Source organism: Grammomys surdaster, unplaced genomic scaffold, assembly GCF_004785775.1.
Source record: "Grammomys surdaster isolate TR1022 unplaced genomic scaffold, NIH_TR_1.0 126059, whole genome shotgun sequence".
Taxonomy (NCBI): domain Eukaryota; kingdom Metazoa; phylum Chordata; class Mammalia; order Rodentia; family Muridae; genus Grammomys; species Grammomys surdaster.
The window spans coordinates 1,350,475-1,363,692 of NW_021620869.1; the positions used below are offsets into that span (position 1 = coordinate 1,350,475).

The following is a 13,218-nucleotide window of genomic DNA, read 5'->3' on the forward strand; positions in this document are numbered from 1 at the left end:
GGGTGTACACAGCGAGGGCAGATAACTCCACCTAGGTCCTATTGTGGTAAACAAGGTCTTTCCGGCCTACTCAAGGCTGGAGAAGGACACATGAAGATGTAGAACTCTCAGCTCCTCCTGTACCATGCCTGCCTAGGTGCTGCCATGCTCCCACCTTGATGATAATGGACTGAACCTTAGAACCTGTAAGTCAGCCACAATTAAGTGTTCTTTATAAGAGTTGCCTTGGTCATGGTGTCTGTTCACAGCTGTAAAATCCTAAGACAGTGGATTCATAAGATGTGTTAAAAGAAAAAGTTTGATTTCCGGTTCCAGTGTCAGTTCGAGCCACCGCTGCAGCCACTGGAGCCGAGATGCCTAAAGGAGGTAGAAAGGGAGACCACAAAGGCCGAGTGAGGCAGTATACATGCCCTGAGGAGATCGATGCCCAGCTACAGGCAGAGAAACAGAAGGCCAATGAAGATGAACAAGAAGAAGGTGGAGATGGGGCTTCCGTTGACCCTAAAAAAGAGAAGTCTCTAGACTCAGATGAGAGTGAAGATGAAGATGATGGCTACCAGCAAAATCGAAAAGGTGTGGAAGGGCTCATTGACATTGAGAACCACAACCGGGTGGCACAGACGACTAAGAAGATCACACAACTGGATCTGGATGGGCCAAAAGAGCTTTCAAGGAGAGAACTAGAAGAAATAGAGAAGCAGAAAGCAAAAGAGCGCTACATGAAGATGCATTTGGCTGGGAAGACAGAGCAGGCCAAGGCTGATCTCGCCCAGCTGGCAATCATCTGGAAACAGAGGGAGGAAGCAGCAAGAAAGAAGGAAGAAGAGAGGAAAGCAAAAGATGATGCAACTTTGTAAGTAAGATGGCCTGTGGAAGGAGATGCCGGGGAGCTGGGCTGTGCCGCCAGGACCTCTGCCATGTCTCACCCACCCTGTGCCCTGGTGCCGCTGCAGCAGCCCCTATGGCCAGGAACCCCTACGGCCTGGGGCCTCCTCTTCATCTTGACACAGGAATTGTTCAGGGGATATGGGGGGGAGGGAGTGAGGGACAGCTGCTATCTTTGAGTCAGAAAGATGCAGGATCATTTCATACATAACCATTTGAATGTTTTTGCTGTTTTTAGAATATGGAACACTGGTTGCGGGGGGAAGGAGGATGCCTGGGAAGTAGGGTAAGGAGATTCCATTTGTCCAGTAGATTGCACGTTAGCAGGGGAGGGTAGTGCCAGCAGTCAGCTGCTGTGGGAGTTGATGACAACCTGCCCAGGTTGTCTGGGTGCTCACTCAGAGCGGCTGTCCAGAACCCTGTGCCACGAAAGGTCCAAGGTTTGTGCCTGGCCAGTTCCGTCCGACGAGGCCTCTCCTCTCTGCTCCGTCCCCTTCCCACCCACCTGGTCAGGGCTAGTACCCATTTTTAACCCTGCCCATTGATCATTTCAAGAAACCTCTGGTTACTGTGCATCGCCCAGACAAGACATGCTCCTCAAATTCAACTTGTATATTTGGCAAATTAAACAACATTATCATAAAAAAGGAAAGAAAAAGTTTATGCCATAAGATGTACCTATCCAGCTGAAAAAAAAAAAGATTAAGAGGAAAAAAACAGGTGAAGAGGGCAACAGGTGTCCAATGTAAAGAAAAAACACCTGCCAGACTGATTTCCCCCATAGCCTTTATGAACAAGAAACAATGACATCCAAATATTAGAGACAATGTAGTTGCGAACTAGACAGGTTGCCTCACCATTAGAGAACCCAGGAGAACCTACAAGAAAATAATCTGTTACAGTATGGGACAGCTGCAGCAGAGCTGCCATTGGGATGTGAATAGGGCCGGGCAGCACACCTCCACAGAAACACTTTGGCTGTGAGTAATGAGAAGTATGCAAGCAACTCTGTCCAGAGAAGCAGGTAGACCAACTCTAGAGCTTCACCATTTCCTCCTTTCCTCCAATCCCAGTCCCCCAGTCTCATCCTCATCTGTAGCAGACCACCTGATTTGGTCTTTCCTTCCTTTGTTCCACCACCTGCATATCTTTTCCTAACATTTCCTTACTCCCTGATCATCTCATTATCCTAGTCCTGAACTCCAGCAGGCATTCTTCGGGAACCTGAAGGCCACACCAGCCAGGAAAGCAGGTACCCTAACTATGTATCTTCCTTACTTCCTTCTTTTCTCCAAATCCAATTCCCAATTCTGTAGTAGACCACCTGCTGTGTCCTCCCTCTCCTCTCTTCCCACATCTCCAGTGGATCACACCAGCAGGCATGTCAACACTGGGAACACTTCCAGCAAAAAGAAAGTAACTAATAGAGTATTACCTGACTTTTCAGTGGAGACTCTAAAAGCCAGAAAGGCCTGGACAGATGTTCTACAAATTCTAAAAGACCAGAGATTACAGCTAAGAGTACTATGCTCAGAAAAACATTCAATAACAATAAATGAAGAAAACAAAATATTCCATGAAAAAAAAAACAAATTTAACACTATCCATAGGCATATATTATACAGCCTACTTTATAATAAGGGTTCAACCTCTCCTGCAGTCCACTATCCACCAGAGGTAATGGGAAAGGAAGGTTATTAGGATATGAAGAAGTGGACCTATTTAAAAATAGTTCTTTGGGGCAATTCCAATCTTCGTTGTTCTCATTCCAGCCCACTACAAACACCAAACACGAATCAGCAGCTTTAGTCCACTTGGCAGACACCATGCAAGAATCAGTAAGGCCAGTTCAATCCAGAAGAAACTGTAAGGCTTGCCACCTTGCCTGGGTCCATGGAAGTGGCAAGAAGCTGCAGGTACCTCACGAGAAGTTTTTTGGTGAGTTTCTCTCTGTGAAGTCACTACAAGCAAAGCTTCACAACACAATGTAAGACAAACCAATACATGAGTGTTGTCAACGAAGAATAGCAAGACAGCAAAGCGAACCAATGCTCGAGTTCCCACGGTCTTTGGGGTCATATTTATATGCTTCCTAAACATCATGCATCCTTACATGTGTTTGCTATGGGCAAAACATCCTTTCACCTGTGTCTGCTTCAGGAAAACATTCTGTTCCATGTCTGCTTCAGCAAAACATCCTTTCATGGGTGTGCCTCAGCAAAACAACATTTGACATAACTGACTTTCCAAAAAAAACAGAAGTTTCCACTTCATATCAATCCATGATATACAGAAGGCACTAAAGAGAAAACTTTTACCTGAAGAGGTTAATTATACCAAAAAAGAAAAACCCACAAAAATGAAGTAACAGACAAATCAAAACAGAGGCAAAAATCCACACCTCAACAACAAAATGAAGGGGCTCAATGTACAAGGAGTCTCAATTCCAAAATAAAAAGATACAGATACAGACTAACAGAATGGATTAAAAGAAAAAAGATCCATCCTTCTGCTCCACCCAAGAAACATCAAGGGTAGATATCACCTCAGGGTAAAGGATGGAAAAAATATTTCCAGCAAATGGAGCAAAAAAGCAAGTTGGCATGGCCATTTTAATATCTGACAAAATAGAATTCCAATCAAAACTAATCAGAGAAGATAGTGAAGGACACTACTTCAAGAAAAGAAAAGATGCTCTCTCATCTTTTACATCTTCAAATTTTCAGAATGCTCATAAGAGAACGGAATGAATACTTTGATTCATAATCACAGGAAAATATCAAGGGACAGGGATATTAGGCAAATGTAAAAGCTGAATTTAGAAACCAATTTATTTTATTTTATTTTATTTTATTTTATTTTATTTTATTTTATTTTATTTTATTTTATTTTATTTTATAGAAATCAGTTCTTACAATGCCTGGGTGATGACATGAGTTTGAGTAGGTTTACAATAAGCCTTTTATCTAGAAGATGAATTTTTATTTATGAACTAATATTAATCCATCAACATATTTTACCCTGCAACTAAAAGTGTGTCAAAAGAGAAAAACTGTTCCAAATTACATCTCAAACACTGAGTAAGATCTTCATTCCTTATTATGGTTACAAAGTAAATACACTGCAAGTCCAAATCAGCATCACCACCTCCAGTGAGAATGCAGGGCAAATGGCTCACTGATTCTCTCGCACATACACCTATCCAGTTTCCTTTTCCATTGTTAGTCTCTGTATCCCATTACAGTGTAATCAATGTAACGAATGCTGAGACAAAAAGCAAAAGAAAACAAAATGAAGCAAGCTTTGCTTATATGGATACTTGCAACGCATCCGTGAGAATTTGCTTTTACTAAATTAGCCAGAGGAGGGGTTTTTTATTACTTCTCTTTTGCAAGAGAAATATCCAAATCAAATAAAATTCAGCTTTTAACGACTAAGTATTATACTTATAGCTAAAGCACATACTTATAGTATAGACCTAATATTATTTGCATACAATTTTTGATACAATGTAACCTTTAATTTTCAATTAAAAGTGAAAATTGCCTCAGATTTTGGCTACTTGAATTTCTCTACAACTAAAAATGATACTAAAATTGTACTATACTCCAGTGTGTGTAATAAAAGAAATGATGAACTCAGCCAGCTTCATGGTGTATCATTCAGGGGTTTTTTTTTCTGATTGGTTTATTGCTACTATTAATAATCCCATTAACCGAGACACCAGCCAAAAGCCAAATGTAACCCATGTATTAAAACAGGAATAACTCTGAAGACATGTGGGAATGATCTTTTTATTAATCATTTTATTCATTTACATTTCAAATGATATCCCCCTTCCCAGCCCTTCCACAAACCTCCATTCCATTTCCCCCTCCCTCCTCCCTTGGCCACTATGAGGGTGCTCCTCTACCCACTCACCCACTCCCACCTCACTGCTCTAATATCCCCCTATGTGGAACTGATTTTTAACCCAGCAAAATCAGTTGATAGTAAGATGATCTCAAGCAAATTGCTGGGTTCCAGCTACATGAAAGATGATGATAGCTGTTTCATCTGCTTAAGGAAGGAAATAAATGGGGCATTCCTGTTCTGTGTACAGCAGGTACTTAATTGTTAGTGTTGTTGTTAGCATTGTTTGTATTGCTGTTAAGCTGCAGCTTCATAAAACTGACATTTTACTCACAGAAATACTGGAATAACAACCAAGGACACTTCTCTTTCAATCCATGGTCGTACAGTAGCTTTTAAATGTTTTCGGTACTGTTTTGTTTGTTCACTCAGCAAACATTTAGTCAATTACAATGATATGTCAGTCGATATCTTTTTTAAATGTCACACAATAGTAAAAGACAAAATACTTTGTGGTGGTGGAATTTAGATCTTGGCAGGGATGTTCAATGTGGAAGGCTGAGTGAAACATAAAGTGAACTAAATGAAACCGGAAGCTGAAGAGAAAAAGCAAAGCCTTCTACTTGGAGGCAGCCTGTCCTCTACTGGCATCTACTGTGTAGTGAGGTTTAAGTGAAGGTACAAGAGAAAGCCAGGTAAAAAAAGCGGTTACATCGTGCTTCGTTTGAAGGAAATTGCTGTCACGTGAGGTGAAGCCGGTAAGATTGTTTAAGGGGTTGGATATGAGTTATTTATACATGAAATGGGCTTTTCGAAGATAGTGTCCAGACGCACTCAGCAGCTGTCATACTGCGTCATAGGCTTTCCTACAATACAGTCTCTAACAAAACTAGGCTGTCTCGAATCAGAGGCAATAGGATCGTTTCCTTAAGACCAAGAAGGTTAGAAAACGCCAAAGTCCACATGTGATGTATGCCCAGGCAGACCTTGTGTGCTTCCTGCTATAAAACCTAAAGTCCTTGTAAGAGTGTCTAAGACACCTTCGGACCCTGCCTGGTCCCTTGGACTGGAGCAAACACAGAGTCGGTCTGCTCCTGTCCTGTGGAGAAACTGAATCCTGAGTCATCCAGGAGCCACTGCACTCAGAGCAGCTGATAAGAACTCCATCTCACTCCCTAAGCCCCAGAGATACATCTGGGAGCCAGGGACATCCAGGGCACAGCAGCTACCCAAACCCCGCCCCTCCGGAATTCCACTTCCCCTCAGCCCCTGCCTGGTCCCTTGGACTGGAGCAGGCACAGAGTCGGTCTGCTCCTGTCCTGTGGAGAAACTGAATCCTGAGTCATCCAGGAGCCACTGCACTCAGAGCAGCTGAAACTGAATTCTGAGTCATCAGGGACCCACTGCACTCAGAGCAGCTGGAGCCACTGCACTCAGAGCAGCTGACACAGAGTTGGTCTGCTCCTGTCCTGTGGAGAAACTGAATCCTGAGTCATCTAGGAGCCACTGCACTCAGAGCAGCTGAAACTGAATCCTGAGTCATCGAGAACCCACTGCACTCAGAGCAGCCGAGGAGCCACTGCACTCAGAACAGAAGGATTACCAGATCCAAGAGGTGGCCTGAGTCCCAGGAGTTCTTCCACCCGGGAGATTAGGGGCATAAGACCACAGAGACCTCTGGACTCCGAGGAGCTCTGCAATAAGCAAGATAACTGGAAATACAGATTCCAATCTTACACAGAGAGGGCAGGTACCACTAGAGTTACCCAGATGGCGAAAGGCAAGCGCAAGAACATAAGCAACAGAAACCAAAGTTTCTTGGCATCATCAGTGCCCAGTTCTCCCAATATAGCAAGCCCTGAACACCCCTTCACACCTGAAAAGCAGGATTCAGAATTAAAATCACTTCTCATGATGATGATAGAGGATTATAAGAAGGAATTAAGTAACTCCCTTAAAGAAATACAGGAGAGTACAAGTAAACAGATAGAAGCCCTTAAAGAGGAATCACAGAAATCCCTTAAAGAAATGCAAGAAAACACAAAGAAGGAATTAAACAAAAACATTCAGGATCTGAAACTGGAAATAGAAACAATAAAGAAAGTTCAAAGGGAGACAACCATGGAGATAGAAAACCTAAGAAAGAGATCAGGAGTCACAGACGCAAGCATCACCAACCGAATACAAGAGATAGAAGAGAGAATCTCAAATGCAGAAGATACGGTGGAAAATATTGACACAGTTGTCAAAGAAAATGAAAAAAGCAAAAAACTCCTAACTCAAAACATCCAGGAAATTCAGGACACAATGAGAAGACCAAACCTAAGGATAATAGGTATAGATGAGAATGAAGACTCCCAACTTAAAGGGCCAGTAAATATCTTCAACAAAATCATTGAGGAAAATTTCCCTAACCTAAAGAACAAGATGCCCATAAACATACAAGAAGCCTACAGAACACCAAATAGACTAGACCAGAAAAGAAATACCTCCCGTCACATAATAATCAAAACATCAGATGCACAAAACAAAGAAAAAATACTAAAAGCAGTAAGGGAAAAAGGTCAAGTAACATATAAAGGCAGACCTATAAGAATTACACCAGACTTCTCACCAGAGACTATAAAAGCCAGAAGAGCCTGGACGGACATCATACAGACCCTAAGAGAACACAATTGCCAGCCCAGATTACTATACCCAGCAAAACTCTCAATCAATATAGATGGTGAAACCAAGATATTCCATGACAAAACCAAATTTGCACAATATCTTCCCACAAACCCAGCACTTCAAAGGATAATGGATGGAAAACGCCAACACAAGGAGGGAAACTACAACCTAGAAAAAGCAAGGAAGTAATCTTCCAACAACCCCAAAAGAAGATAACTATACAAACATAACTTTACCTCTAATAACAAAAATAACAGGAAGCCACAATCATTTTTCCTTAATATCTCTTAACATCAATGGTCTCAATTCCCCAATAAAAAGACGCAGACTAGCAGACTGGATACACAAACAAGACCCAGAATTTTGCTGCATACAAGAAACACACCTCAGTGACAAAGACAGACACTACCTCAGAATAAAAGGGTGGAAAACAATTTTCCAAGCCAATGGTCCCAAGAAACAAGCTGGAGTAGCCATTCTAATATCAAATAAAATCGACTTCCATCCAAAATTAATCAAAAAAGATAAGGAAGGACACTTCATACTCATCAAAGGAAAAAGCTACCAAGGTGAACTCTCAATTCTGAACATCTATGCTCCAAATGCAAGGGCACCTACATACATAAAAGAAACTTTACTAAAGCTCAAAACACACATTACACCTCACACAATAATAGTGGGGGATTTCAACACCCCACTCTCAGCAATGGACAGATCATGGAAACAGAAACTAAACCGAGACACTTTGACATTAACAGAAGTTATGAACCGAATGGACTTAACAGACATCTATAGAACATTTCATCCTAAAACAAAAGAATATACCTTTTTCTCAGCACCTCATGGTACCTTCTCCAAAATAGACCATATAATTGGTCACAAAACAAGCCTCTACAGATACAAAAAGATTGAAATAATCCCTTGCCTCTTATCAGATCACCATGGAATAAGACTGGTCTTTAATAATGACAAAACCAATGGAAAACCCATGTGCACATGGAAACTGAACAACTCTCTACTCAATGATGACTTGGTCAAGGAAGAAATAAAGAAAGAAATTAAAGACTTTTTAGATTTCAATGAAAATGAGGACACATCATACCAAAACTTGTGGGACTCCATGAAGGCAGTGCTAAGAGGAAAACTCATAGCTCTAAGTGCCTACAAAAAGAAACTGGAAAGAGCACACACTAACAAGTTGACTGCACAACTAAAAGCCCTAGAACAAAAAGAAGCAAATATACCCAGGAGGAGTAGAAGGCAGGAAATAATCAAACTCAGGGCTGAAATCAACCAAATAGAAACTGAAAGAACAATACAAAATATCAATAAAACCAGGAGTTGGTTCTTTGAGAAAATCAACAAGATAGATAAACCGTTAGCCAGATTAACCAGAGGGCACAGAGAGAGTATCCAAATTAATAAAATCAGAACTGAAAAGGGAGACATAACAACAGAAACGGAAGAAATTAAAAAAATCATCAGATCCTACTACAAAGGTCTATACTCAACAAAACTGGAAAACCTGGATGAAATGGACAATTTCCTAGACAGATACCAGGTACCAAAATTAAACCAGGAGCAGATAAACCATCTAAATAGTCCCATAACCCCTCAGGAAATAGCAGGAGTCATTAAAAGTCTCCCCACCAAAAAAAGCCCAGGACCAGATGGTTTTAGTGCTGAATTCTATCAGACCTTCAAGGAAGACCTAATACCAATTCTCTTCAAACTATTCCACAAAATAGAGACAGAAGGAACACTACCCAATTCGTTCTATGAAGCTACAATTACACTCATTCCCAAACCCCACAAGGACCCAACAAAGAAAGAGAACTTCAGACTAATCTCCCTTATGAACATCGATGCAAAAATACTCAATAAAATTCTAGCAAACCGAATCCAAGACCACATCAAAACAATCATCCATCATGATCAAGTAGGTTTTATCCCAGGAATGCAGGGATGGTTCAATATTCGGAAATCCATCAATGTAATCCACTATATAAACAAACTTAAAGAAAAAAACCACATGATCATCTCACTAGATGCTGAGAAAGCATTTGACAAAATTCAACATCCCTTCATGATAAAAGTCTTGGAAAGATCAGGAATTCAAGGCCCCTACCTAAACATAGTAAAAGCAATTTACAGCAAACCAGTAGCCAACATCAAGCTAAATGGAGAGAAACTTGAAGCAATCCCACTAAGATCAGGGACTAGACAAGGCTGCCCACTCTCCCCCTACCTATTCAATATAGTACTGGAAGTCTTAGCCAGAGCAATTAGACAACAAAAAGAAGTCAAAGGGATACAAATAGGAAAGGAAGAAGTCAAAATATCGCTATTTGCAGATGATATGATAGTATACTTAAGTGACCCCCAAACTTCCACCAGAGAACTCCTAAACCTGATAAACAACTTCAGCAAAGTGGCTGGTTATAAAATCAACTCAAACAAATCAGTAGCCTTCCTCTACATGAAAGATAAACAGACTGAAAAAGAAATTAGGGAAATGACACCCTTCACAATAGTTGCAAATAATATAAAATACCTTGGTGTGAATCTAACCAAGCAAGTGAAAGACCTGTATGACAAGAACTTCAAGTCTCTGAAGAAAGAAATTGAAGAAGATCTCAGAAGATGGAAAGATCTCCCATGCTCATGGATTGGCAGGATTAATATAATAAAAATGGCCATCTTGCCAAAAGCAATCTACAGATTCAATGCAATCCCCATTAAAATCCCAACTCAATTCTTCACAGAGTTAGAAAAGGAAATTCTCAAATTCATATGGAATAACAAAAAACCTAGGATAGCGAAAACTATTCTCAACAATAAAAGAACTTCGGGAGGAATCACCATCCCTGACCTCAAGCTGTACTACAGAGCAATAGTGATAAAAACTACCTGGTATTGGTACAGAGACAGGCAGGAAGATCAATGGAATAGAATTGAAGACCCAGAAATGAACCCACACTCCTATGGTCACTTGATCTTTGACAAAGGAGCTAAAACTGTCCAGTGGAAAAAGGACAGCATTTTCAACAAATGGTGCTGGTTCAACTGGAGGACAACATGTAGAAGAATGAAAATTGATCCATTCTTATCCCCTTGTACAAAGCTCAAATCTAAGTGGATAAAGGACCTCCACATAAAACCAGATACACTGAAACTAATAGAAGAGAAGGTGGGGAAAAGCCTCGAATACTTGGGCACAGGGGAAAAGTTCCTGAACAGAACTCCAATGGCATATGCTCTAAGATCGAGAATTGACAAATGGGACTTCATAAAATTGCAAAGTTTCTGTAAGGCAAAGGACACTGTCAATAGGACAAAACGACAACCAACAAATTGGGAAAAGATCTTTACCAATCCTTCATCTGATAGAGGGCTAATATACAATATATACAAAGAACTCAAGAAATTAGACTCCAGGCAACCAAATTACCCTATTAAAAAATGGGGTATAGAGCTTAACAAAGAATTTTCAACAGAAGAAACTCGAATGGCCGAGAAGCACCTAAAGAAATACTCGGCATCCTTAGTCGTCAGGGAAATGCAAATCAAAACAACCCTGAGATTCCATCTCACACCAGTCAGAATGGCTAAGATTAAAAACTCAGGTGATAGTAGATGCTGGCGAGGGTGTGGAGAAAGAGGAACACTCCTCCATTGGTGGTGGGACTGCAAGATGGTGCAACCACTTTGGAAATCAGTGTGGCGGTTCCTCAGAAAATTGGACATAGCATTACCCGAGGATCCAGCTATACCACTCCTAGGCATATACCCAGAAGGTGCTCGAACATATAATAAGGACATATGCTCAACTATGTTCATAGCAGCCTTATTTATAATAGCCAGGAGCTGGAAAGAACCCAGATGTCCTTCAACTGAGGAATGGATTAAAAAAATGTGGTATATTTACACAATGGAGTATTACTCAGCTATTAAAAACAATGAATTTGAGAGGTTCCTAGGTAAATGGATGGAACTAGAAATTATCATACTGAGTGAGGTAAGCCAATCACAAAAGAACACACATGGTATTCACTCACTGATTATTGGATATTAGCCCAGAACCTTAAAATGCCCAAGATGCAACTCACAGGCCACATGAAGTCCATAAAGAAGGAAGACCAAGTGGGGGTGATTCGGTCCTTCTTAGAAGGAGCAACAAAATACTCAAGGGAGCAAATATGGAGACAAAGCGAGGGACAAAAACTGAAGGAGGGGCCGTCTGAAGACCTTTCCACCTGAGTATCCATCCCATGTGCAGTCACCAAAGGTAGATGCTGATGTGGAAGTCAGGAAGTGCATGCTGATAAGAGCCTGATATGGATGTCTCCTCAGAGGTCTTCAAGAGTCTGACATATTCAGAGGCAGATGCTCACAACTAGCCATTGAAGTGATTATGGGGTTCTCAATGGAGGAGTTAGAGTGAAGACTGAAGGAGCTGAAAGGATTTGTGGCCCCATGAGGAGAGCAACAATACCAACCAACCACAGCTCCCAGGGTCTAAACCACCAGCCTGGGAGCACTTATGGAGGGATCCAGGGCCTTAGCTGAATATATAAGAGTGGAGGGCCCTGCTGGGCACAGGTGGAAGATGAGATCCTTGACCTCATGAAGGCTGGACGCCCCAGGGGGTGGGAGTTTTGAGGGTGGGGAGGTGGGAGTGGGGGGGTAGATAGAGGTTACATCCACAAAGAAGAAGGAGGAGGTGTGAGGGGATTGGGGGTTCCTGGGTGGGTGGGGGATGGGGTAAGGGGACAACATATGAAATGTAAATAAAACATCCAATAAAAAAATTAAAAAAAAAAAAAAAAAGAGTGTCTAAGACAAAGCTAGTCAACAGGGCCTATAGTAGCTTCATGTGTGCAAAATGTATCCATGACAGGATAAAAGGGCTTTCCTTATTAGGAAAGTGGTGAAGGCACAACCACAGAGTCGGGGAATGAAATAAATATGGAGCTTTTTAAAGCAAAAGTCAGAGGGGCCATCTGAAAAATAACTAATGAAAAGAAAAACATACTAAAGACATCCATAATTTTTTTAACTGAACAATTAGAACAATGCAGTTGAAGTTGCTAAGAAGGGAACTATTATAAATGTCGGAAATGGGCAAAACATACTAATATGTCCATTTGGAATATAAGTTTGAGAAAATATTAGATATATATGCAAGATTTGAGATAGATGGTTAATTGTATTCATTATTGAAAATGGGCATCCTGGAACTTCTAAGAACTTGTAACTATGGGACTCAACAGGAATTGATTGCATAGAGCACAGTGTCTTAAACTGTGGTCATAATCCACATGACTGAATGAAGGCGTCATAAAAATTCAGCAACAATAAAAGCTGTCTAGATGCATAGAGGTTTAGAATCCATTCCAAATCAATTGTGTAATGAATCCTAAGTGTATCTGACCACAGGCAACCATGTGACATCATGAAACTGCACTGTGGTTTTGTTCTAATACATACAAAACATACATGTGCACTGCACACACTCTCTGAACATACGATGCTGATGGACACTGCCTGAAACACCCCGGCTCATGTTTTCATGTTATGAATTCCAGTGCTGCTTCTTATTGTACACACAAAGTTGTCTGATGCCAAGAAAACATAATGGTTTAATCACAGGAAACAAAGACTGCTAATATTTTTCTATCATTCATCAGCGTTTAACTAAAATCAGAATATTGTATTGTGTTGGAACATTTGACTTTAAAAATTACTCTTTGACCTGAATTTCAAAAAACAAAAATTTTAATGAATTCTGGCTTGAGATTAGAACAAAAT

At 40.8% G+C, this 13,218-nt stretch overlaps 1 pseudogene; it reads left to right on the forward strand.

The window, feature by feature from the left end:
• Nucleotides 1–353: 353 nt before the first annotated feature.
• On the forward strand, nt 354–857 carry LOC114610704 (annotated as a pseudogene).
• Nucleotides 858–13,218: the final 12,361 nt, after the last annotated feature.